This window comes from Schistocerca gregaria, chromosome 1 (assembly GCF_023897955.1).
Source record: "Schistocerca gregaria isolate iqSchGreg1 chromosome 1, iqSchGreg1.2, whole genome shotgun sequence".
NCBI classification, from domain to species: Eukaryota; Metazoa; Arthropoda; class Insecta; order Orthoptera; family Acrididae; genus Schistocerca; species Schistocerca gregaria.
In genome coordinates, this window is record NC_064920.1 from 243,929,679 (window position 1) to 243,954,895 (window position 25,217).

At 44.0% G+C, this 25,217-nt stretch overlaps 1 protein-coding gene and 1 pseudogene across 1 annotated transcript in view; both read right to left on the bottom strand.

The window, feature by feature from the left end:
- Positions 1–25,217, bottom strand: part of LOC126340731 (zinc finger protein 236) — a 399,187-nt gene that overhangs the window by 55,407 nt on the left and 318,563 nt on the right. The gene's annotated exons all lie outside the window — the stretch shown is intronic.
- LOC126291487 (5S ribosomal RNA) lies at positions 14,645–14,761 on the bottom strand (annotated as a pseudogene).

Below are 25,217 nucleotides of genomic sequence, written 5' to 3' on the forward strand. Positions count from 1 at the left end.
TCGTGCATGAATGTGTGTGATGTCCTTAAGTTAGTTAGGTTTAAGTAGTTCTACGTTCTCGGGGACTGATGACCTCAGTATTAAGTACCAAAGTGCTCAGAGCCATTTGAACCATTTTACACGTAATTTCAAAACTTTTTCTCCCTGACAGCACCCTCACAAAACAGCTGAAGAAAAAACAATTCATCGCTTGCCACATTTTTGCCGTTCATTCGGTCACACTTCAGCGTCAAATGGCTCAATTCGCTCTGAGCACTATGGGACTTAACTTCTGTAGTTCAAAAAATGTGTGTGAAATCTTATGGGACTTAACTGCTAAGGTCATCAGTCCCTAAGCTTACACACTACTTAACCTAAATTATGCTAAGGACAAACACACACCCATGCCCGAGGGAGGACTCGAACCTCCGCCGAGACCAGCTGCATAACCAAATACTGCAGCGCCTTAGACCGCTCGGCTAAACCGGCGCGGCTAACTTCTGAGGTCATCAGTCCCCTAGAACGTAGAACTATTTAACTCTAACTAATCTAAGGAAATCACACACATCCATGCCCGAGACAGGATTCGAACCTGCGACCGTAGCGCTTCAACATCAGGAGCGTCACTTTATTTCTTCTTTGTTAGTAACTATATTCGCAACCCGTTTTGAGACAGTATCCGCATAAACCATAAAGTGTACCTGCAAAATTATGTCACTGTACGACTGACAGCTTACATGATACGATAATATAGATATTGAGATGAGCGAAAAAGTAGCTCTTCTTAAATTGGAGCAAAAGTTTCGGAGACGTCATTGATCCAGTGTTAGACAATGATACCAGTTAGCGACTTCCAACAAACTTTAATCATAATCTGAAGCTGTGGTACTTGGGAGTTGATCCTTCAATGCTCCCACTGCTGCATGTGCCGTTAACAGAGCGCGTATCCGTGTGCAGTGGGGCCGATCCACGCGCAGCGCCCCCCGCACTGGGCGCTATACGGCTCTGAGCACTGCATCGCTTGCCCATCATCGCAGCACCTTCTTGCATATTTATTCTCACCGACAAATTCTTAACACTTTGAGTTATCATTCACTAATATAAATCCTCTTACCCCAGTGCCACTCTGTTGTGTCCGCGTGCTTCATCCAGTTCCGAGCATTTTCACTAAAATTTGACTCACAGTAATTGCTTTTTAAATGAAGATCAGTTATATTGTACTTCTGTTAAATTTCACAACTATCACAGGGCTGAAAGGCATTGCCTTCTGAAAAAAAAAAAATGTTTACTATATACGAGTACAATGAACGGAAGACTATATTACGAGAATGATTTACTGTTTCAAATAGTTCATTTTTGTATGGTAGAGCTAGGATTTTGGTTCCACACGAAACACCAGTTTGTCTGCGCAGTAATGGTTCGACGTATTTGCATCTATGCTCCTTTGCAACTGAAGGGGCAGTGAACAAAAACGAGATAAGTCAATATTTACGAAACTTGAGGAAAAGTGATTTCAAAATTTCACGTGTGGTTACAGCAATGTTACATACAATAACTTTTATTTGGCAAATTAAACGCCTTGGGCGTATCGAATGTCGAAATAGCGTTATTGGCAACGAGTTTGTATCCAGAATCAAGTAATTTCCCAAAACTGTGGTCAAATATCACTCTCTAAGAGGAAAGAAACAGGTAAGTCAAATGAAACAGACGCAATAATTACATTGAAATAACGACTAAACAAATATCTGGTTGTGATAATACAGTGATAATACTCATATCACGTGTACACTGGCGGTAACAAAAGTCATGGGATAGCGATACGTGGCCGAGCGGTTCTAGGCGCCACAGTCTGGAACCGCGCGACCGCTACGGTCGCAGGTTCGAATCCTGCCTCGGGCATGGATGTGTCTGAAATCCTTAAGTTAGTTAGGTTTAAGAGTTCTAAATTCTAGGGGACTGATGACCTCAGAAGCTAAGTCCCATAGTGCTCAGAGGCATTTTAACCATTTTGATAGCGATATGGACGTATATAGGTGGCGGTAATGTCGCAGTACACAAGGTATAAAATGGCACTGCATTGGAGGAGCTGTCATTTCCAGTCAGATGATTTGTGCGAAAAGGCTTCCGAAGTGATTATGGCTGCACGACTGGAATTAACAGACTTTGAACGCGGAATGGTGAATGGAGCTACACGAATGAACATTCCATTTCGAAAATATTAGGGGAATTCAATATTCCAGCATCCACAGTGTCACGACCGTGTCGAGAATACCAAAGTGCAGTTATTGGCACTCAGCACGAAAAGCGCAGGGGCCGAGGCCCTTCACTTACCGACGGAGAGGGTTGGGGTTCGGTTGTTTGGGGAAGGGGACCAGACAGCGAGGTCATCAGTCTCATCGGATTAGGGAAGGATGGGGAAGGAAGTCGGCCGTGCCCTTTCAAAGGAACCATCCCGGAATTTGCCTGGTGCGATTTAGGGAAATCACGGAAAACCCAAATCAGGGTGGCCGGATGCGGGATTGAACCGTCGTCTTCCCGAATGCGAGTGGACTGTTGCCAGACATATTGCTTCGAGTACACGAAGCGCTAACGGTGGCGTTTTACACTCATCTAACTAATTTGATTGTTTGAATTATCGGACTGCACTGTCGTGAACCAAACTGGCCGAAATGTGTACTAGGAGTATGTATGTACTTACATTAGCTGGATGGCTAATATTACTCACTACATTTAACAGTCGAATCACGGAGGAACACAGTCCGTAATATGAATGAAATGGTACTCAAAGTGTTAAATTACAGTGTACTTCGAATATTCTGTAGTTTTGGAATTCCTAAAACTATGTAACACCAAAAAGAAACACCTTCCAGAAAGTTTTTTTTGGCTGATACATTTCGAAACAACGCACAACACACAGTCACACATTACACTGTTTACTGTTTCAGCCTCAATTCTTCCGCTTTTTCTTCTTACTGTATACTGCGCAACTTCTTATAGCCTAGTGTGGTGTTACTGACGATTCAACGGCGCTTTGAAAGTACCTTTTTTCCAAGCCACGATGGATTCTCTTCGTCTGGTCGACGAACTCTTGACGCCTTCCTTCCTTGATGACCGTCTTCTTTATTGATGTCAGTCGTACGTACTTCAGGAATGCGGACGTATGCAATGAGGAAACCAGCTTTCGGGCTCCTGAGTTGTCAAGCGGTGAAAACCAAGAGGCACAACGTCCTCCATTTCAGATAAAGAAACAGAAAAATCACTCTCCTTGCTACTTTCCACAAGAATACTTTCTATTCTTTAGCCAGACAGCACTCACTTGCACATTTTAAAACACAATGAAACAATTCAAAGCAAGCCACAAGACCAAAGAAGTCTCATTTTTGACATCTGAGTTACATCCAGGAACCAATAACAATACTACAAACCGCTCGGAGCGTTATAAGTAACATCGCATTGCCAAGTCGCTAGCTTTTATAAGAAAACCTCGAATCATATATGTATGACATTAGCACTGCTGGCACACTCAGATCCTATCAAATATATCGTGTGATCCCGTGATGATGTTACAAACTCTTAGACATGATGGAGAAGAGTAAATGTATCAGTTTGAGGTAAGGGACCCTGGGCCGGAAAGGTATAAACGAACAGCTGACAGTGGAATACATCTACCAGTACTGTTTTTGCTAAGGTTGTAGGGTAGGCAACTTTCGGAGGTGGTAGTGTGGACCAAAACAAGAAAAAAAAGTCTAGTAAATATGGGCTGAAAAACGCATACCTAAAGAGCTATAAACAGTAGTTTATTTCGAGACTGTGACACTTATATTCTATTGAAGATCTGTTAAAGTTTATATTTTAGAGCCAATATTTACTGGACATTTTTCTATTGTTTTGGTCCATACTAATTCCTCCAAAATTGTGAAAACCAAAGGGCCTGCAGTATAAGAGAGGTCTTTCACAATATCGAAGACGAACAACCGCTCACAGCTGTTAAGGAAAGAATTTAAGAGACTTTGTTTGCCAGACTTTTATTCTTGTTTTGGTCCATAGTCCCATATCTGTACGTTTCATGCCGTACAATCTTAGCAACAACAGTATCGGTACGCGTATTCCACTTTTAGACTATCAGAACGATTTTCTCTGGCAACGTTTGTCAGTATTGCGTGATTATTCGGATGTGTTTGACATAATTCAAACCTTACTGCTGAGACAAGTGCAATATTTCATCCAAAAGCGGCGACGATGGGCGGAGTATCTTCTTTAGTAGGTACACGTGTACAGTAAGTTGTAACATGTAACATGGTCAAAGCAGTATTGCATTTCTCGGTAAGGTAGGCCACGGGTGAAATTTGAGCTCAATCGAAAAGTTTATATTTCAAATAAATTTGTACTAATCAGGAAGATATTTCATACTGAATGCACAATCGCACAATCGCAATGACCTAGTAAACAGCTGGTTCCTGAGTTCTAGTTTACCGGAGCATTTTTCCTACTATTACCACATTACACCTGTGTTTTCGCTGTCACTTCTGGTATATCCTAGTGCTACATTCACGCAAGGAACGGGAGAAAGTTTATGCCTTTACGTCTGTGCACGCGCCTTGATCACCTTTACCTTTTCCTTACAACCCCTAGGTTAGACGTGTGATGGTGGCAGCAGAACTGTCCAACAGCCTTCCTCGAATAGCTGTTTCCTTCATTTACCCATAGATTTCCGCGAGAACAAAAAGGCAGTCTGTCGAAGATTTCATTTCTCTGAACATCTTTGTAGCATTTTCCTTATGGGATATGGCGACTTGTTACGATTCTGAAAGCACATCTCTGAATTCGTTCGTCTACTGTCATGGCTACTTGACACGGACCCCAGAGGATGGAGATGTGTCCTGTGCTCTGGCGTCTTGAATTTGTTTAGCTTTAAAGATACACTTTCGCAAAATCAATCGAACAACTCAGAGTCTCTTGTTCGCCTTCCAAACTGCTGATTTTGTATCTTCGTTCCGTGTAGTACCGCTTCTTCATTTTACCCGTAAAAATTTAAACCATATAGCAGAATTCTAAAATTTCTCACAAACCTTTCGATCATATTCTGTTTTGCCTCAGTGAAAAGAATAAAAAAAAAGGAATACCAAGGTTACAGCTTACAATTCCGTTACGTTGGATGAGCTATCTGTATAAGTACTGCAATGTATTTTTTGTTCTTGACCAATTCCGGTTGAAGAAATGTGGAATTTGTCGTCTGCCATTATGGAATGTTGCTGCTTCAGCGCCTATAGTTTCATAACGTTCTGATAGGTGATGGCGCTATACGCAGCCTTCCAAGTGGCTCTGTAAAGGACGTGCGTGACAGGTAGAGAGCTGTCATTGAGTTTCTTTTGGCGGAACACCAGAGCATCGCAAGTATTCATAGGCGCTTGCAGAATGTCTATGGGGACCTGGCAGCGAGGCGTCTGTCGTCATCGCAACAAGGTCACACAAATCTGCCCGATCTCCCGCGTGCCGGCAGGCCGCACACAGCTGTGACTGCTGTAGTGTTGGAACGTGCGGACACTCTCATTTGAGGTAACTAACGGATCCCAATCAAACATGTTGCTGCTCAACTGGAGCTCTCTATTGGTAGTGTTGACACACTCATCCACCATGTAGGTTGAGTTCCTCGCCGCCTAACAGAAGACCAAAAACATGACGGATGTCCTCCACAGGAACGAGTGCGTAGATAGTGAGGAGGTTATTGATGCAGCAAGACTTTGGTTCCGACGTAGACTAGTAGAGTGGTACCACGGAGATTATGTTAAAAAATGAGGAATCACGTGGTGTATTGGTATCCTGAATACAAGCAACATGCTTTCAGAAACAAAATTACCTGTACAGAAAGGTAGCTATGATTCGACATCAAATCAACTAGCCACCTGTATGAACTGAGGATGGCCTCCGAAACCAGGCGTGCCAACATAAGCCACGATTTTCAGCCAGCTGCATCCAGTACGTTCAGTTTCTGCCGACAGAGCCTTCACATTCTCTACGAGTCGAATGAACCCCCCCCCCCCCCCCCCCCCCTCCCTAGAAAGCACAGTGCACACTAACCTTCTTTCTGACCCAGCCCACTATTTTCCAAAAGACCTCTCGGGGACATCGGCCACAGTCCTAACATGTGAAGCATCCTGTGCTGGCTCCGTTATTCTTTCAGCAGTGGGCAATATCTCGACTCCGTTTTTGAGGCGTGAGAGAACGGCCTTGTGGCCGGAATCACTTTTCGCCTTCCTTCCAGAGATTCGTAACTCCAGCACTGTTCGACATTCACCCTCAGGGCGCAGCGGTATCAGGGAAACCAGGCATCGCAATGAGCTCAAGAGGTGCTAAAGCATTCGCCTCACGTGCCCCAACGGCACCATAGCCCAAGGCATAAACTGTCGACGCTTTGTACGGAACCTTCAGTGCACAAGTCCGACTTGTACTTAGTAATATTCATCATTTTGATGTGCAGCTCCTTGTATTGGCCGTGTTTGCAGTTAAAAATATTTTGGATTTGAGGTCCGCCAGTTATGCAAAACACCGTTTTTCTTTAACACCCAAACATGTTTCGGCACCACTGTGCCATCATCGGTGGGTTTCCTTTTTATTTTGCACTGTAATATGAACATTTATGTTAGAAGTTTGTAAGGTTATGTTAATATTTAGTAGAAACAATCGATCGCTTTTTTGTATATACCTTTACATTTGATGAATGTGAAATTTACAGATCGCTTTTATGTTGTAGCTTGTCATCTGTAACCAAACAATGTTGTTTAGAACGTTTTTTGGTGGGAATTAACCTATCTTCTGGAATGTAATTTAGTTACTCGCGATGTTTTCGCGCCTATATTCGGTTATTACTTACAGTTTTCCGTGGCCAGCACTCTCATTTCCCGCATTATGTTGACATGTAGTGATGCACACGCAAGTATAGCCGGTTTTATCACAAATATCTTGATGAAAACACTTTTCCACCTCGCCAAAACACAGTATGATCGCGGTTTGTTGTGTGTCCCAGCCCAGTCGATGTTCATTTGTTCACTAGAGAGTTCGGCGCTAAATTTGAATCTTGTTTGTGTTTTATCTTTGTGTGTGCGTGTGTGTGTGTGTGTGTGTGTGTGTGTGTGTGTGTGTGTGTGTGTGTGTTTTCTGTACGCTTCTTTAGCTTTTTTGCGTTGTCATTTTTTGTGGTATTTCTTTTGTGTGTGAATGGTGCGTCTTTGTGATTTTTTTTTTGTCTACTTTTCGTATGTGTGTGTGTATGTGTGTGTGTGTGTGTGTGTATGTGTGTGTGTGTGTGTGTGTGTGTGGACTTTATCTGTTTGTGCTGTCTTTATTTGTAAAGTTCCTTTAATGTGTTGAATAGTGTGCCCTTGCAGAGTGTAGTGTATTCGTTTAAGACCTGTTTTCCCTCTGCTATTGCCTTTTGTATATGGAAGTTTTCTTCAATGGTCAGTTTGCTGTATAGGCTGTGGCTGTGTTTTAGTATTCTTAAGTGTGTTTCTATTACAAGGTGGTCAGCGAATGTACTATGGGAGCTGTTGCTTTTTAAAGCTCTGAGATGTTCTGAATATCTAGTTTTGAAGTTTCTGCATGTTTGTCCTATGTACACTGACTGGCAAGTGTTGCATGTGAGTTCATATATTCCTGATCTGCTGAATTTATCCATGGGTGTTTCTTGTGTTCTGATCTTTTTCTGTGTTGTGTTCTCCGTCCGGTATCCTATTGGGAGCCCCTGTTTCTTTAATATGTTCCCTATTCTGTGAACAATCTTGTTATCGTAAGTGCATATATGCCATTTTGTTTTGTGTGTTTGTTGTTGCTCTGTTGTGTCTCGTGTGTGGTCATTGTTTGTGTTTAGTGTTGTTCGGTGTTGGGTGAGGATTTGGTTGTGTGTGGTATGTTCCTTCCTGTACTGCTTGTATATTTTTTGATTTAACTTGTCTACCATATGTGTTGTATAACCATTCTGCACTGCTATTTGTTTTATTGTGTTTAGTTCCTGTGTGTAATTCTGTTTGTTCATGGGTGTTCTGTTTAATCTGTGGAGCATGAATCTGAAGTTTGCTTGCTATGCACACTGGCCTTCTTTCTGACCTTGCCCACTATTTCCCAGAAGATCTCCGGGAAGATCAGCCAGTTCCACCATGCAAAGCATCCTGTTCTGGCTCCGTTGTTCTTTCAGCAGTGGGCAATATCTCGCTCCTGTTTTTGAGGCGTGAGGGTACGACCTTGTGGCTGGAATCAACTTTCGCCTTCTTTCCAGAGGTTCGTAACTCCACCACTATTCGACGTTCACCCTCATGAACGTGTTGATCAGCAGAGAGGGCGCAGCGGTATCAGGGAACCCAGGCAGCCCAATGAGCTCAAGAGCTGCCAAAGCATTCGCCTTAGGTGCCCCGACGGCTCCACAATCCAAGGCAGCAACTTAAAGTCTGTCGACCCTTCGTACGGAACCTTCAGTGCCCAAGTCCGACTTGCACTTAGTAAATTTGTTTTAATAAAAATAATAATCCAGACTGAGATTTTCACTCTGAAGAGGAGTGTGCGCTGATGTGAAACTTCTTGGCAGAATAAAACTGTGTGCCGGACCGAAACTCGAACTCGGGACCTTTGCCTTTCGCGGGCATGTGCTCTACCAACTGAGCTACCCAAGCACGACTCACGCCCGTCCTCACAACTTTACTTCTGCCAGTACCTCGTCTCCTACCTCCCAAACTTTACATAAGTTCTCCGCGAACCTTGTAGAACTAGCACTCCTGAAAGAAAGGATATTGCGGAGACATGGCTTAGCCACAGCATGGAGGGTGTTTCCAGAATGAGATTTTCACTCTGCAGAGGAGTGTTCGCTGATACAGACGAGGTACTGGCAGAAGTATACTTGTGAGGACAGGAGGTGAGTCGCGCTTAGGTTGCTCAGTTGGTAGAGCACTTGCCCGAGAAAGGCAAAGGTCCCGAGTTCGAGTCTCGGTCCGGCACACAGTTTTAATCTGCCACGAAGTTTCAAACATAATAATAATAAAAGAGAGCGAGAGAGAGAAGAAAAATTCAGTATTGGGCATCAGATTATTTGTCATGATTGACTTGTCCCAATAGCTGTGAGTTAATGTCGTCTACTCCAGAGATCTTATGCCCACTTACGTCTTTCGGGGCTCGGAAGCGCATCACGTTACGCGAGACACACGTCCAGGAAGACTGTCCGAACTGGGTGTGGCAGGGGCGCAGCGACGCACGCAGCCTCAGGCCCGCGCCTCACGCACGGCCCGTTTGTCCGAATAACAAAGTGCGCGGGGCTGGGAAGTCGCCGGCTACCTGCGAGATACGGCGGAGCGGAGGCGCGCGCCTGCGCACTAAACATCTGGCCCGGCGGCCGCCGTCCATCGCCGCGCGCCGCTCTAGCAGAGCGAGCAGCCGAAGCCGCCTGCGTGAAAGCGGCGCGTAAATACGGCGGCGGCCTTAATTTTACAAAGGAAAACCGCGAGGTTTTACGCGCGGGGGGATCGGAAGTCGGGCGGCCGCTGTTGTACCAGCGGGCCGTGGCGGCGGGGCCGGCCTCTGGCGCCACGCCGCGTCGGCAGGTAACTTATATTTGGTACAGGCACGGAACCGTGAGGGCCCGCGAGTTACGAGCCGGCGCCAGAATTACTGCCAATTAAACTGAGAGGCTGCGATTTACTGATTGGCGCGCCTGAAAAACAAGTTGGCAGTGAGTAGGTAGTAAAGTTCATATCACAAAGTTATTGCCGCCGCTCGAAGATACGTCAGGGCGGGCGGGCGGTTTTATTCTCGCGTCCTCTCGGTCCGCGCTGATTACGGAAATTAATTTTATTGATTGCGGAGACAGGTTCCCCGTGTCACATATCACAGGGGTGTCTCTTTTATTTTCACAAAAAAAAGGAAAAATCTCGCCAGAGAGGACTTCACGGGAGTGTACGAAGAAATTGTTTCTCGTTGACCTCTGGCGGCGGTGGTGCAAAGAGGGTAATTACTTCCTCGTTGCTGCCGGTTGTATATCGCTCTCCCGAAACCTTACAGTCTTACTAACGCCACGAACGAGAGAATCGTGCTTTCTAAGTGACGAAATCAGTAGTGATCCATACAGTAATAGGCAAAGGCCTTCCTAGACGTGACAAGATGTTTTCCTGTAAAAAGAAACTTTTTTTTTTTTCAAATCGTCAGGATGGTTTTGGGAACATAATTAGTCTGCATGGTCCAACTACTTTTGGCTACCTGCTGTTGTTGTTGTCCAGAGACTGGTTTGATGCATCTCTCCATGCTAGTCTACCCTGTGCAAGCCTCTTCATCTCCTAGTACCTACTGCAACCTACATCCTTCTGAGTCTGCTTAGTGTATTCATCTCTTGGTCTCCCTCGACTATTTTTACCCTCCACGCTTACCTCTAATAAGAAATTGGTGATCCCTTAATGTCTTAGAACGTGTCCTACGAACAAGTCCCTTCTTCTAGTCAAGCTGTGCCACAAATTCCTCTTCTCAGTATTCTTTTCATACCTCCTACCCATCTAATCTTCAGCATTCTTCTGTAGCACCACATTTCGAAAGCTTCTACTCTCTTCTTATCTACACTGATTATCGTGAATATTTCACTTCCATACATGGCTACACTCCATACAGATACTGTCAGAAAAGACTTCCTGACACTTGTATCTCTTCTTCAGAAACACTTTTCTTGCCATTGCTAGTTTAAATTTTATATCCTCTCTACTTCGACCATCATCATTATTTTGTTCCCCAAATAGCATTTACTACCTGAAGTGCCTAATTTCCTAATCTAATTCCCTCAGCAACACTTGATTTAATTGGACTACATTCCATTATCCTCGTTTTACTTTTGCTGAAGTTTATCTTATACCCTCCTTTCAATATACTGTCCATTCCGTTCAGCTGCTCTTCCAGGTCGTTTGCTGTCTCTGACAGAATTATAATGTCGTCAGCAAACCTCGAAGTTTTTATTTTTTTCTTTATGGATTTTAATTCGTACGCCAAATTTTTCTTTTGCCTACAAAGGCAATTACGGATGTCTCTTATATATATATATATATATATATATATATATATATATATATATATATATATATATATATGTGTGTGTGTGTGTGTGTGTGTGTGTGTGTGTGTGTCTGTGCAGAGTTTAAAAGAATCTTGTAAACAATAGATTTCAGCTAGAAACTAGCGATTCTCAATGCACTACCGTTTTTTGATCAATGTATGTAATGCCTTTTGGTAGGGATTTATCCATAGTTCATTGAATACGATAGCGCATTGACAATCGCCAGTTTCTTGCTGAAATCTAGATCTGCCAATAAAATTTAAAAAGGACTGCTGAAAGCTGAAATCTAGTATTTATAAGTCAATATAAGAGTGGCTGCATGCAACAGCCTTCTGAATCGAAGGTAACCTGATGGTTTAAAAGAATCGTTAATTGTGCTCGAGTGTGTTTATAAACATATATAACTGTAGCTACACACATGAGTATGTATATAACTTCTGATCAAAAATATCCAGACACCTATTAGCAGGTATTTATACGGGATGGAGGATGTCAACTCTTAATGACGTCTTCAGTCCTGCGGGGACCACGTTCAATGAATGTCTGTGAGGGAATGGTAGCCCGCGCTGCACATTACCGCAGATAACGTTCTCCAAGCATTCGCCACCCCAAAAACCTTCCATCGGGTCGCCACAGGATACTGCTAGTTAATCATTTTTAGTCATCCACTGTCCAGGGCCGTCTCTCTTTACACTTTGAAACGTCCCCTTTGAAAAATTATACAAGACTGTGCTTAAACTGAAACACAATATTTTTGGCGCAATGCAATCTGACTTCCAAAAATCCCTACGAAAGAATGGCCCTGACTAACATTAACCTATACGTTTCACAAATCACTTACCTCACAAAAATCTTCGGTAGTCAAACTACTGCAATACAGCGAGCGCCACTACTGCCAGCTAAATAAAAGATTCAAACTACTGAAGGCACTAACTACTGATAGGCATAGTTAGCAAATGAAAGATTTTAATAAAGAATAAACAATGTATTTACCTTAATAGTCATAATATATATAGCAGTTCATGACATTCAGTCTTACAAATTACAAAACTCCGCCATCTCTCTCCCCACATCCACCACTGCTGGCGGCTCACCTCCAACTGCGCAGCGCTACGCGCTGTTAGCATCCAGCTGCCGCTGCCCAACATTACAATGGCGAGTATTACAACAATGCCAACCAGCCACAGACTGCACACGGCACAGCCAGTGATTTTCATACAGAGCGCTACGTGGCGGCGGTGTTACCAATAAAAAAACCTAAACAGCCTACTTACAACTTCCTCAAGCTTCGCTTAGCACTCACTACAGAGACGTGTACCCCACTCTATTTAACTCCCTAAGCATATACTGTGACAGCCAGACTGCTGGCAACACTTCGCAACTCACGAGTGATTTCTACCGCTGATTTCATGCGATTTTTTTACTTCGACCCTCCTCAATGCTCGACGGTCCGTGTCCCTCAGTGGAAGGGGTCTGCGTGGTCTTGGTTTAGCTGTAGTAGGTCCTTGACGTTTCGACCTCATCATCACATCACCAACAGTCAATTTGGGAAGCTGTAGAAGAGATGAAATGCCCTGACGGATTTGTTAAACATGTGACATGCAATGACTAGTCCGTTTTCAAAATCGCTGAGCTCTCCTGACCGAGCCATTCTCCTAGTACTGCTTCTCTATTGACAGCACAGCATTCCCCGTAATATTTTTCACTGGTGGGGTCCGCCTCTTGTGCGAAGTAGAGGTCAATTCCACATTACATAGGGGTGACCGGATACTTTTGATCAGAAAGTGTATTGCCGTTATGTACCAACGGACAACGAGTTCGGGTTGCCGAGCGGTTCTAGGCGCTACAGTCTGGAGCCGCGCGACCGCTACGGTCGCAGGTTCGAATCCTGCCTCGGGCATGGATGTGTGTGATGCCCTTAGGTTACTTAGGTTTAAGTAGTTCTAAGTTCTAGGCGACTGATGACCTTAGAAGTTAAGTCCCACAGTGCTCAGAGCCATTGGAACCATTTGAACCAACGAGTTCGGATTTACGGAGATGTTGTCAAGGACAAGCAGCGAGTACCTTACTTTCCGTTATTAATTTTTATTGCTGTCAAATAAGAGAATAAATAATTTAATGGTTACATTGATTACCGCTGATTCGTCATTTTCAGTAGCCCATAAATACTTCTTGGCCGATGGGTGGCTCAGACCATGTGGAGAGTCCAAACAAAGTCTCGCTAGAGATCTCTAGTTTCTTTGGCTCCGTTCGAAATTTAGTAAGCTCCGTAATTTTTTCTCATAATTACTGAATAACAGTAACTGAAATGCAGATCAATTTCTTTGAAACTGAGATCTACCAGTATGGAGATTCAGGCCAACAAGTGCAACCTGTCTTCCTGGATCTCTGAAAATCGTTCGGCACCAGTAAAGTGGTTCGAATTTAGAACTATGCTCCCAGGTTTCCGAATGGCTCAAAAAGATCTCGATGTACAGAGTCCAATACATAAACATGAAACACGAGTGATTATCAGAAAAATGGATAAAACTTGAAAACCGTATGAACGTACCTATAAATAATTTACCAGGTAAATAAATAATACAAGTGACTCGCAGAAAGTGTTGATTTCAGCGCGAAAGTATCGACGCTGGACAATGCTAAGAGCTGAGATTATTGTCTCTTTATTGATGTACACGATCCTGCCGTATGTTGTAAATAACAACGTTTTCCGCCTGGAAAATTCTTATTCTTAGTTTGTTTCTGACTTTTATCCCAGACCTTTATGTGGTCGGCATGTTAACACTTCCTAGGTAAAGCAGCTATTCGGGAATGTTTAGTGGTAGAGGTTGTCGAATGGCTCACCTTTCGCTCACAATGGCCGAAGCGGAACCCGTTCCTTATGGATTGCAAGCAGTCGATATAGTCGTGGTGGAATTGGCGCTTATACTCTTCAGCCAGAGGTGTTGAAACCTAAAGTTTCTGGAGATATGTGGACAGCACCTTTGTAGTATGGCCATATGGAACAGCAACGCTTCCTGCATTTCTGGAACGCCTAAATTCCCTCCACTCGCTTCACCATGGAAAGCGATAAAAATGCAGATCTCCCGTTCTTAGATGTCTAGGTCCGCGGAAAAGACGAGGGTTCCTTGGGTCACAGTGTGTTTCGTAAGCCAGCTTCTCTTCTCTTTCTAAAAATTTTGTCTGCAATACCATTTGAAAATCTCAGTTCCGCCATGATCCATAGGCTGTAATAAGGAGGTTTCGTTGCGTGGAAGAAACATCACTTGTATGAACTCGTCCTTTTTGTTGAAGATATCTCATGATGGATGAGTTGGTGCGACACTTAGGAGCAGTAATGTCCCCCTCCGCCCTCTATTTTTGCCATTCTTTAACTGATAAGCTTTTACAGCACTCCTTCTTCAGGCCACGAGTGGCCTACCGGGACCATCCGACCGCCGTGTCATCCTCAGAGGAGGATGTGGATAGGAGGGGCGTGGGGTCAGCACACCACTCTCCCGGTCATTATGATGGTATTCTTGACCGAAGCCGCTACTAATCGGTCGAGTAGCTCCTCAACTGGCATCACGAGGCTCAGTACGCCCCGAAAAATGGCAACAGCGCATGGAGGCTCGATGGTGACCCATCCAAGTGCCTTCCACGCCCTACAGCGCTTAACTTCGGTGATCTCACGGGAACCGGTGTATCCACTGCGGCAAGGTCGTTGCCAAGCTTTTACATATTGTACAGAAACTTCCATAACCCATTCCGTGAAAATCGTACTCCCCATTTAGTCGCTACTTTGTGAGGTGTAAACAATAAGCATCGCAGAAGTATTAATGTGTTTGAAACAACGCCGTTTCTTACTTCAACTAATGATGAGCATGGGCATCCAATGGCTACCAGTAGCATCACGACAAGCTACAGTTTATTTCAGGACCAGGTGCTGCTAATCCACGACGTGAAGTAAGAGCTTTTCTTGGCAGAGAAGTCTCATTCAGCCCAGTTTCGTCGACATTTTAAATGTTTTCGAGAGCATAACCTTCTTCCCTCAGTAAGTCCCTTAGCTTAATTTTGAAAGAATCAGCTGATGGAGAATCAGCAGACAAGTTTCCTCCTTGTGTTAGAAGCTCAGGAATGCCGTGTATTGAGTTGAAGAATTTTAACAAGCCCCATTCTCACTTTAAAATTCGACGGCTCTCCAGATTCTCGTTACATTGAATCGCCTTTTCACATAGAATGGGAGCAGCGACAGGTTCTCTCTGCGGTCTCTTTTTGTACAATCCACTTGTAAACAGCATCATCCAGATCTGTGTACGTGGCGAGCTTCATAGTCTTACAACGTGTTGACATATCATTAGACTCAAGATTAGATATAAAATCTGTGATGCTCGTGCTCAGTCTTTTTTCTTTTCTTGTATCCTTGATCTTCGATTTACCAACCTTGTGCTCATTATATAACTTGGTTGTAGATGTACCTTCTCTACACTTATATTAATCTCGTATTTATAGACGTTTACATTTAGGTAACTTATGTCGCAAGTTTACCTTAGGTGGCAAAATTGACGCAAGTGATAGCAACAGATCGTAAACAGTTACTGCTGTCGGTAACTCGGCAATGGTGCGGAGCGGAAGACCATAGCGAGGGGACTGCGGCATGCGCTGGCAAGAGTTCTATTAAGCTGTCGTTCTGTTGGACCTGCGTTCCGATAACACTGCTCAACAGTCAAAACGCTTCACCGATAAAAGTAACAATTTCTTACTCATCTGATGGCACTGATAACGAATACGTCATTAGTTTTTGAAGACTGGTTCGGGTTTCGAGGAAGTACATTCTCACGGATATGTCCGAGTGCGCAAATAAGTGTTCAGGACAACTGCAGTTGTCTGCTTATTTAATAAATATCCGTCGTTTGGCTGTCAGCTACATCGCTATTCTTATCACTAGCACTATAACGCTAACAAAGGAAAATCAATAACCTTAACAGTGTTGCCAATAAATCTAGTGGATTTGGAATATTCCTCAGTGGGAACAATCTTCCTAAATTTGCGCAGATTTTTTTTGTCTGATATATTTTCCTTTTTTCTTCTTTTTTGCTAACCACGTTTTTTAATTTTCTACCAACTTTTTTTCTGTTATAAATGACGGCCCCTCTGCATAAAATAAAAAAAATATATATTCTGGTAAATAAGTATACTTTTTCGAGCTCAGGTTTTTTGTTCTCAGATCATGTATCATACTAATTTATTTATTTATTTTTTATATATTTGTTGAGATGAAATTGGACACCCTCCAGGAGAAAAAAAATTATCTGTAATTGCCATCAATAACAAACAGAATATAAAGGGAATCAAAGAAATTAAAGAAAACGCGCTCCTGGCAGAACAGAAAAAATGGCATCGGCGTCCCGCAAACTTGTGGGTAGACGCACACTGAATCCCAAAGCAGTCAGGCATGTCCCAGGCACGTCTTCACGAAGAATATTGCATTTTTCCTGTGCATTGTACCGAGTCCTGGTATTACACAATCCACAATCTTACTGAAATCACTTTCTCATACCTGGGACACCCCAGCTGCAGGGGGGGATCGGAGAAGGCACTACCCAAAAATTTGGCATAGTATTGACGGTATCGCAGATGGTGCACGAGAAAAGTAAAGCGATCTTGCAGGAACGTCCAAGAATAAAGAACACTCTTATCACCTTCGCAGAACAAATAAGGAATCGAGAGGCCTTTTATCCAGATCACAGCGTTGGTCTTCGTACGTGTCCTTCAGACATTTGAGTCTCAACTTTATCTGTGATGATGATAGGAGCTGATGAATTGAATTAATAACTGTGCAATGGCAAGGACCTAAATACAGGTCTCCTTGCTTACTATGCAGGTGTGCTAGCCATTACATCGTCGCAGCAGTATAGGTAGTCCAACGTCCTCCCTAAGCTGAAGATATGAACTGAAGTTTGTATTAGGTCCTGGATGTGGTACGAATTTTAGTTCGTTCCTTTCCTAAGTTTCTGTCGTTACTGTAGATTATATGGTACTTGAGCATATTATTAAATACTTGCTGAGATGAAAAACATATTTCTTTACGTTAAAAATGTGAAAGATAGCAATTTTTTTACCAGCTTTTGGTGGTTTCGCTTGAAATTAATAAGCGACATTGAAAGTCACGCTTTGGTGTTTGTATTAAAAACTTTGCCAGGGAAAATATGTTGTGTAGAGCTCTATTGTAGTTACGATTTGCATTACCAGAGATGGCCGTGGTGAGATAATAGGTTACTGTGTTGTGACACATATAGCATAAATGTGTTAACACTGCGCACAAAATTGATGTTTACGCTGACGTGACACTAGACCATCAAAAAAGTAATTTCGTGCCCAAAAGAAAAAGGCCTAACAGGACTTCTGTGTTTTTAGTGGTTGCAGTGAGAATTTGCACTTTTGAATATCATCGTAGTAACGTATTGTATGAGTGAGTTGTGTGTGTGTGTGTGTGTGTGTGTGTGTGTGTTTTTTAATCTATACTGAACAGAAATGTGTCACGGAAATATGTGGACAGTTTGGTTATGTTTGTGGTTAGGCAACATTTGCCAATCAAAAAAGAAACTTCACGTCAATCGTTAAGAAAACCTATTACTTGTGTTTTGGTTGTAAAGAGGGAGACTTGGACAAGAAGAGAGCAATATGCGTTAGTTGTAATACGTTTTCTACAAACTTGTGGGACTAGCCACTCGAAAAAGATCAAGCATGCTGTTTCCTGTACCCATGATATGGTGAGAGTCGAGTGATCATTCTTCATACTGCTGTTTCTGCACAATTCTTAAAATTAAGTGCATATCCAGAAAAAAGTGGACTATCACTTATCCCAGTATCCCTTCAGCTATTTGTCCTGTGCCACATTCTAAAAAACTGCCTGTTCCACAGCGTCTCACACCTTACTCCAGCGGTTCATTTGATGTAAAGCAAGACCCAGACAAACTCGACGTACTTATGCCAATTACTGTTGTACATTCTTCGTCATCCTCTGATGCTGAGTTCACAGCCAACCTATCATCATCTAATGGCTATCTGACCATTCAGTATTCAATATGAATATCCCTCTTGTGAGGGACCTGGGGTTCGTGCAGAACTGATGACATCTAGACTCAAGCAGAAATGGAACTTGCTGAAGATGTTAAGGTATATGTTTTCAGATACGTCAAAAGACCCTGGAACTTTATTTTTCAGTGGAAAGTGATCTACTGTACTGTAAAAATGTAACTGAGCTCATGAGTAAACCTAACACAGAACAAAATACCAATGACTGATGGCTGTTCATAGATGCATCGACACTGAAAGCTGTGTTTAGTGTACAATGGTAATGTTTTGCCACCAATTCCAGTCGGTTTTGCAGTGCACTTGAAGGAGACATATGCCAGCATGGACAAACTGTTGAGAGCTATGTACTGATCAGCCAGAAAATTATGACCATCGACCTACTAACTGTGTAAACCCGTCCAGGCGATAGACGCAAGGTGCATGTAGAATCAGTGAGTGAGTGGGCGGTCTATGTGTAGAATACAGAAGGCTCGCAATCTATCTGAGTTTGAGCGACGGTAGATTGTGATGGCCTAGAGCCTCAGTCGGTCTCTGTGGACGAGCGGTTCTAGGCGCTTCACTCCGGAACCGCGCTGCTGGTACAGTCGCAGGTTCGAATCCTGCCTCAGGCATGAATGTGTCTGATGTCCTTAGGTTAGTTAGGTTTAAGTACTCCTAAGTCTACAGGACTGGTGACCTCAGATGTTAAGTCCCATAGTGCCTAGACCAATTTGAACAATTTTGAACCAGAGCCTCAGCATGAGCATTTCGGAAACTTGTCGAGTGTAAAAGGAGTGCTGTGGTGAGTATCTTCAACACGTGGCGAAACCAAAGTGAAACCATGTCGAGACATCATCGGTTCAGACTTCAGTGCTGGTCATAGTACCAGTATGCATGAACATACACTGCACTGAACACTCCTAATGGTGGGCCTTCACAGCCGACGAGCCATGAATGCGCCAATGTTAACACCATGACATTGGCAACTACGACTGCAATGACCATCGGCACCGGGTGCAGTGCCAGAGTGTTGCATGATCTGATGAATCGCGATACCTTCTTCATCATGCTGATGGGTGGGCGTGAATCCGTTGCCTTCCAGGGGATCAGCTCGTTGATACCTGTACTGCGGGACAGAGACAAGTGGCTCCATTACCTATGGGAAATATTCACATAGGCATTCATAGGTGTACTGGAGATCGTGCAATGGACCATGGCGACCAAGGAGTATCGTACACTCATTGCAGAAAACGAACACCCATTCACATTGGCAGTGGCATTTTCTAACAAGATAGTGCGACTTGTCACAAGGCCAGGAGTGTGAGGGAGTGATTCGAGGAACATATGGGCGAGTTCTAATTGACGTGCTGGTCACGCAGTTCGCTGGGATGTGATCGAATGTAGCGTCAGAGCTCATCGCCCTCATTCCCGGAATTTACGGCAATTAGGTGACTTGTGTGAGCAGACATGGTGCCAGCTGCCTCCAGCGACCTCCCAAGACCTCCTAGCTTCCATGCCACGACGAGCGGCCGCTGTTGTCCGTGCCAACGGGCTATTAGGTAGGTGATCATAATGTTCTGGTGATCAGTGTAATAATAGTAAATACATCTGGAATATTTGTGGCCGCTTCAAAATCTGGCCTTATTTCTTGGCCTCCAGCTCGGTTGCACAAAATATTACTGCTTTCTGTGCGAATGGGATTCCCGAGATAAGGTTTCCCACTACATAAATAAAGATTGTCGCCGGCTGAGGTGGGCAAGAGGTTCTAGGCGCTAGTCTGGTTCGAATCCTGCCTCGGGCATGGATGTGTGTGATGTCCTTAGGTTAGTTAGGTTTAAGTAGTTCTGAGATCTACGGGACTGATGACCTCAGAAGTTAAGTCCCATAGTGCTCAGAGCCATTTCAACTATTTGAAGGACTAATAAGAAAAATTCAGATGTTGTACAAAGATTGTACCGGCTGTGCACAAATTGGGGAAGTACGATCGTCATGGTTTGAGACCAAGAGTGGAGAACAGCAAGGAAGTGCACTGTCCCCACTACTATTCATCACTGTTATGGATACTATAATGAAGAACGTCAAGGAGAAGTCAGGCGAACTGAATGCATTTGCCTTTGCTGGGGTGAAACTGAAGAAAAAGTACAGATCATATTCGATGAATGGAAGTCTCAGTTCATAACGGCAACATCAGCAACACCAAGACAGTGGTGATGGCAATCAACAGAGATGGACAAGAGCCATTTTTTTTAACTGCTCGTTTCCTCCTGCTTCCAATAGTGAGCAGGTGACTCTGACAAGGGGAAGGCCTCAGACACGGCCAGCCGATTCTGCTCAAATTTGGCAAGTCGCTTGTTTACAACCTAAAACGAAGGAACCTAAGATATTTTGGGTCAACACCCCCGCGTTTTTGAGAAAATCGCCCCTAAAGGCTATGACGTGCAATCGACTCAAAATTGGCGGTATCGATAGATAATTCTAAATAGAGCATTTTTCATTATAAGGTATGGTGTCCGAAAACGCATACGTTTCCAGACATCGAGGTAAGAATCTTTTACAACTGGCGCTCCTATCAATCTGGAACGCCGAGAAATAGAACTGCCTGCTTCCGGTAGTGCATTGATAATGCATCTGTCTTGCAACACTTTTACAAACCAAAACACAGCGTCGGTAACTTCCCGCTTGCCATCGTTTGTGACAGGCTTCCAACTATATATTACAGCGTTAGTCGAAGGGTGTACATCCTCCATTATTCAGATTATGCACCTGAAAGATATGACACAACAAACAATAACTTGTTACTACGCTATAAAGAGACGAGCTAATTACTACAAACTACTTACAGTACTCCTCATATGTTACTTACGGAAGAACACAGTATTCATTCACAAAACGTATTTCAGTCAGCGCATTAACGATGGGAAAATCACTACATGTATCCGCGACGTACGTGGCAGCCTAATGATGGAAAACAACTCTTTCCGATTGACTTCTATAAGGCTCGTGCTGGACACCTTCACTCTTCCAGGTTCACAACTATTATATGACGAAGAGGCAACCGGGACAACATAACTCTCCCCGCGTGCATTCCGTCCCGTGCCTCGCTGTAAACAAGCGTCGCGCGGTTGGCTATCTGTGATCCCTCGTGAGGAATTCCCAGCACTCTTACTCGGAGTTGTTTTCATGTGACAAGGCTTAAGAGTTTAATACTTTACTAACTCACGGCCTTTGGGCAATTAGTTTGCCTCATCATCATCATCATCATCATAATCATTTAAGACTGATTATACCTTTCAGCGTTCAGTCTGGAGTATAGCCCCCTTATCAAATTCCTCCATGCTCCCCTATTCAGTGCTAACATTGGTGCCTCTTTTGATGTTAAACCTATTACTTCAAAATCATTCTTAACCGAATCCAGGTACCTTCTCCTTGGTCTGCTCCGACTCCTCCTACCCTCTACTGCTGAACCCATGAGTCTCTTGGGTAACCTTGCTTCTCCCATGCGTGTAACATGACCCCACCATCAAGCCTGTTCGCCCTGACTGCTACATCTATAGAGTTCATTCCCAGTTTTTCTTTGATTTCCTCATTGTGGACATCCTCCTGCCATTGTTCCCATCTACTAGTACCTGCAATCATCCTAGCTACTTTCATATCCGCAACCTCAACCTTGTTGATAAGGTAACCTGAATCCACCCAGCTTTCGCTCCCATACAACAATGTTGGTCGAAAGATTGAACGGTACACAGATAGCATAGTCTTGGTACTGACTTCCTTCTTGCAGAAGAGAGTAGATCGTAGCTGAGCGCCCATTGCATTAGCTTTGCTACACCTCGCTTCCAGTTCTTTCACTATGTTGCCATCCTGTGAGAAAATGCATCATAAGTACTTGAAACCGTCCACCTGTTCTAACTTTGGCACTCAATCCGTTTATATTTCTTTCCCACTGACATTACTTTCGTTTTGGAGATGCTAATCTTCATACCATAGTCCTTACATTTCTGATCTAGCTCTGAAATATTACTTTGCAAACTTTCAATCGAATCTGCCATCACAACTAAGTCATCCGCATATGCAACACTGCTTATTTTGTGGTCACATATCTTAATCTCACCCAGTCTATTGTTTTCAACATATGATCCATAAATAATATGAACAACAGTGGAGACAGTTTACAGCCTTGTCTTACCCCTGAAACTACTCTGAACCATGAACTCAATTTACCGTCAACTCTAACTGCTGCCTAACTATCCATGTAAAGACCTTTAATTGCTTGCAGCAGTTTGCCTCCTATTCCATAATCTCGTAGAACAGACAATAACTTACTCCTAGGAACCCGGTCATATGCCTTTTCTAGATCTATAAAGCATAGATATAATTCCCTGTTCCACAATTAGTTTGCCTACCTTAGTCTTATCATTCCTTATTGATTTACTTACTTTATTAACCCTCCTACCCGTATCAATTGAGATACGGAAAAAAACAAACGAAAAAAATAACATCAGCTAGGTTTCTTCGAGATTCAAACCCGTGTTCTCCGATTCCCAGCCAGTTGTCTTGGCCGTTGCTCTATCGATGATGGCGGGGAGATGTGTTTACCATGTGGGTACAAAAGCGGCAGTTGTAAAAGCTTCTTACCTCGATTCCTGGAAACGTTGGCGTTTGCGGACCCCATACCTGATGATGAAAAATGCTCTGTTTACAATTATCAATCCATCCCTCCAATTTTGAGTCGATTGCTCGTCATAACCTTTAGGGGTAATTTTCTCAAAATTGCGGGTGTGTTGAGCCAAAATATCTTAAAGTCCTTCGTTTTAGGCTGTACACAAGCGACCTGCCAAATTTGAGCCGAATCGGTTGGCCGTGTCTTGAGGCCTCCCCCTTGTGAGACTTTGCAACCTGAACGCACATCATAAGGTGAGGAGACAGTGAACACGTAAAGTCTGGGGTGGCGGGACGCGCCCATTAGCGCTTCTGTTAGGGAGGCGGTCGCCTCTGCACCTGCGGCGCGCCTGCGAGGCGGCGGCGGCGGCGGCGGCGGCGGCGGCGGCGGCGGCAGGTCGGTGGGTGTCTGCCCTGACTAATGTGGGCGGCTTCCCCGGCGGCCGGGCTCCACGAATTATCGGCCAATTAGCATGTCCCGCGAGTGACAAAAAGAGGAGCCCCGGCCCGTTACTGTCCCCGCTGACGTAAACTATTCCGAGCGCGCCCGTCGCTAACTATCTTTACGGCACCTCACGGAATGATTATTGAAACTGCGATAGCTGTCCACGTACGCGGCCTAAGTGCTTCGGAAGAACGGCGCCGGCCGAGGCATTTCTCGCCGAGGTGCGACGGTAGGGGCGGCGGCGAGTCGGTACTCCGCTGCCCGCGCGAGCTTCACGCCGGCACTTTCCTCCTTTTGGTGCTCCGAGAGCTGCTGCGCTCCTCGTGGGCAACTGTAAATGAGTTTCCTTCCAATGACGATAAATTTGTTGGAGGAAACATGAAATCCGACAGCGCTCCTCCGAAGTACTACCAAGGAACGCGGACTGGTTCCCAACTGAGGTAGTAGCGGTAAAATTCCACCCGCGACGGAACACTGACGGGAAAAAGAAGAACAAAGAAAGGTAATAAATACTACAAAAAGGTAAAGCACAGGAAATTCTTTCGCTGCGATGCGAAGGTTAAAATTCCGATGATGCATCACGTTATCTGCCACTGCTTCCTGCCACTACTCATAAGGGAACCTCCCCATCGCACCCCCCTCAGATTTAGTTATAAGTTGTCACAGTTGATAGTCCTTGAAAAACTGAACACAGATCAATCGAGAAAACAGGAAGAAGTTATGTCGAACTGTGAAAAAAATAAGCAAAATATAGAAACTGAGAGGTCCATGCGCAAGATATGCAACATCAAGGAGAGAGTGAGCTCAGGAGCGCCGTGCTCCCGTGGTTAGCGTGAGCAGCTGCGGAACGACAGGGCCTTGGTTCAAGTCTTCCCTCGAGTGAAAAGTTTACTTTCTTTATTTTCGCAAAGTCATGATCTGTCCCTTCGTTCATTGACGTCTCTGTTCACTGTGATAAGTTTAGTCTGTGTTTTGCGACCGCACCGCAAAACCGTGCGATTAGTAGACGAAAGGACGTGCCTCTCCAATGGGAACCGAAAACATTTGATGGCAAGGTCATAGGTCAACCGATTCCTCCACAGGAAAACACGTCTGATATATTATATACAACACTGGTGACAGCATGTACGTCACATGACAGGAATATGTTGTCGACCAACCTAACTTGTACACTTGGCGATTGGGTAAAAAGATTCTTCTACCTTGCCCGATTTAGGTTTTCTTGTGGATGTGATAATCACTCCCAAAAAAGTGATTAAAACATAAGAGTTTGTCACATAAACTGCAACAAATGAATGCAACACTTTCGATGTTTGTTTAGGTGTAGCGACCCCATACTACGGCGCAGTTGCCTCGCATCGGACGGACGGACGGACAGATAATAATTGTCTGAAAATAAAAAAAAAATTAAACTTTTCACCCGAGGGAAGACTTGAACCAATGACCTCTCGTTCCGCAGCTGCTCACGCTAACCACGGGACCACGGCGCCCCTAAGCTCACACTTTCCTTGATGTTGCATATCTTGCGCATGGACTATGTTTGTCTATTTTGCTTATTTTTTCATAGTTCCACACAACTTCTTCGTGTTTTCTCGATTTGATCTGTGTTCAGTTTTTCAAGGCCTATCGACTGTGTCAACTTACAACTAAACATGAGGGGGGGGGGGGGGGGTTGCGATGGGGAGGTTCCCTTGTCAGTAGTCGACATCGCTATTGCATGGTTGTCCGCAGGGGCCTGATTTCTGATTTGGAGAAGCAGGCTCGAATCCTGAGAGCATTTTCATTGTCAGTGTTTGACAGACCTAGGGACGATGACTGTTTGTGGTGTTAGTGGTGGTGGTGTTGGTCGTTCGTCATCGTCACATTCTACACCATTTTCCTGGTTTAAATCGGAAACCTCTATCCAAAAAGAAGATAAAAGAACTTTGCTGAAAAGTGAAGCTATGTGTCCCCGATTGTATGGTGTACCTAAAATTCACAAAATAGATTTTCCTTTAAGACCCA